Source organism: Protomyctophum bolini, assembly GCF_963924005.1.
Source record: "Protomyctophum bolini genome assembly, chromosome: 16".
NCBI lineage: Eukaryota > Metazoa > Chordata > Actinopteri > Myctophiformes > Myctophidae > Protomyctophum > Protomyctophum bolini.
In genome coordinates this window covers 2554494-2557321 of record NC_137877.1, presented here as the reverse complement: position 1 = coordinate 2557321, position 2828 = coordinate 2554494, and positions in this window count along the sequence as shown.

The window sequence follows — 2828 nt, the reverse complement described above, 5'->3', positions numbered from 1 at the left end:
GTCGACTAAACATAAGATTTTAGTTGACTAAATCTACAGTTGACTTAGTCGACTAAAATGTATTTTGGTTGGCCTTGGTGCTGTCGTAATGACTCATTTTACACTTGCTGAAAATAGCCGATCTACAAGCTTGTAGATCTGCTATTTTCAGCATGCAACCAAGTGTAAAATGACTCATAAGTGGATCTCTTGTCCACTAGTCCCTTCCTAACATTTTTTTCTAGTTTTTTATTTGTTGACGAAATTATCAGTATATTTTAGTCCTAGTTTTAGTCGTCGTAGCTTAGTTTTCATTTAGTTTCCGTCAGTGAAAAAAGGTAGTCGACGAACATTTTTCGTCATAGTTTTAGTCGACGGAAAAAACACTGGCCTGCAGTGTTTAAAAGTGACGGTTTTAACATCGGTATCCCAAACCTGAAAGTGTATAGTTTCTGTTTAAAATAATAAATGGTAAACGGTGCATTCAAATAGCTGCCTTTTATCCAAGGCGCTTTACAGAGACTGTGCATTACATTCATTCACCCATTCACACACACACACACACACACACACACACACACACACACACACATTCACACACACATTCACACCCCCGATGCCGGGGGAAACCATGCAAGGCTCCAACCTGCACATCGGGCGTAATTAGAGTCTTGCTCAAGGACACTTAGTCGTACGACCGACCGGTTGGAAAGGTTAAAGTCAACAAAAAGCGGAAGATGAAAACAATATGAACGCTCTGAGGGAAGTTATTTGTCCTGAAAACGTCCCTTTCGGTAAATGCAAAATGCACATGACATTGAGTGTGTATTTCATTGCATTAACCCATTTTAGACCTCAGGCAGATTCTACAAAATATGTCACACACTTTTCTGAAAGACATTTCTTTCTAATATTATGTCAGTGGTTTTCAAACTGTTTCATGTCAAGGACCCCCAACATATATATATTTGGCCACTGACTACCATCTCAAAATTTTTTGTTCCAGGGACCCCCAGAAGCAAAGATTGGCGTCTCAATATTTTATAAAGAATAGCCAAAGTAATGTGTAAAAAAATGGCTAAACTGGTTAAAAATCAAAAAAAAAACCAAAAACAGATCCTGGAAGCTCCGGATCATGACACACGAGCAGTATTTGTAGTCCAAAGAGCAGTACCACCGGATCCGAAAGCCACCCCCAATTTTCCCTGGCACTCTGTCTATATGCTATTCCGGAGTCCCGCCTCCTCACCGGACATGAAACAGGCGTTTCCTGACTTTTGACCAATGAGATCTGAGGTCTGTTTATTTCCGGTTCGATAGAGGCGGGACCAGGAAACAGCTCTTCTTACTGTTCTGCCCGGAGGCCTAACTTTTATACAGAAAGTGACGAATTGTTAATACTGACAAATGTAGTTAAAACAACAGAACTTAGATGCAAACTAAAACACACTATGAACACAGTTAATATCTAAGCAATGTTTAAACGGAACTAAAAATTAGCCTCAGGGGCCCTCCAAGCAGCAGCCCTTGGGCCTCAGGGGCCCTTTTTTTTCTCCTTTTCGCTCCACAGACATCTCCCCCACTGTCTAAAAACAAGAAGCTCTGCTCACGCAACACAGGATAGGATGTTATTAGTTGTCAAAGTGCCCCTCTAAGACCCGCATTAATTTCTACTTGCAAAAAATAGATTTCAACCTCACTACTACTTTGTACTACTAGGACTAAGACTAAAAAATATGTTAAAAAAATAAAGTTTGATGAATTTTTTTTAATAATTATATAATAATATAATAAATTAATAATTTACATTTGGGGGACATCTTTCGCAATAATGAATAAAACATGTTCTAGTTTAAATAGATAGTTGCCTCGCTCCGGAGTCCACTTCAGATGCAGTGTTGATTTTGTCGACTAAAAACTAAGACGGAAAGGTTGTACGTGGGCGGGATTAGTGAGAACGTTTTCTGGCTAATACCGTTCGGATGTGTACGGAGGGGGTCAGAGTGTAACCCTAAGGTATATGCAGGGGCAGGGCTCGAAATTAACTTTTTTTTCTTGGTAGCACCAGTGCTCCCAAATTAAAAAGTTAGGAGCACTAGCAAAAAATTAGGAGCACATACCAAAAAAGTAAGGAGCACAGACAATATATATATTAACGCAATACATAATGTAGCACTGAGCACTGCAGAGTTGATCATCACATGCCGGGTTGTCCCCACAGGTCTCATCAAATGTCCACCAAATGACAAATTTAACCAACCAATCACATGAATTCAGTTCTTCGTGAGATGATGTATAATGATAAAGAGCGCCTCACTTCACATAGGTGTGATTTTTAAGTCGTGCATTGTCCTGGGGCCAGCAGTAACGTGTCTGCAATCACGCCAATGATGTTGGCACATGACTTATCATTGGCGTAACTTAAGTCATGTTTATGTCAATGCCGTTCTTTTTCTGTAAACTAATAAAAGGTTTAAACTTAGTGAAGGCTAGCTCTTCTTTAGCTATGGTGTATGCAGTATTGAATTAAAATTTCAGCTCTGCCTCTTGGGCTGAGAGAGCAGCAGCATTCTGTCGACCAATCCTACTTTTTGGGGTAACACATTTGTCCCGACATCTGTTGTGTTTCGTGCTGCCTCCGTGTTTTGTTAAGCTCTCATGTTTGAAATGTTTTGTCTCAGTTGCAAATGCAGTTTTACCTGCCATCTCCGGGCATTTTTTGCAATGAACACAGTGCATTGCCCATTTGCCCCGTCCTCAAACTGAAGCCACTCAAATTCCTTTAGCCATCCTTTCCTAAAGCAATATGCTCTCTTCGGTTTCTTAGCTACAGGTGGTCTGTTGGCATT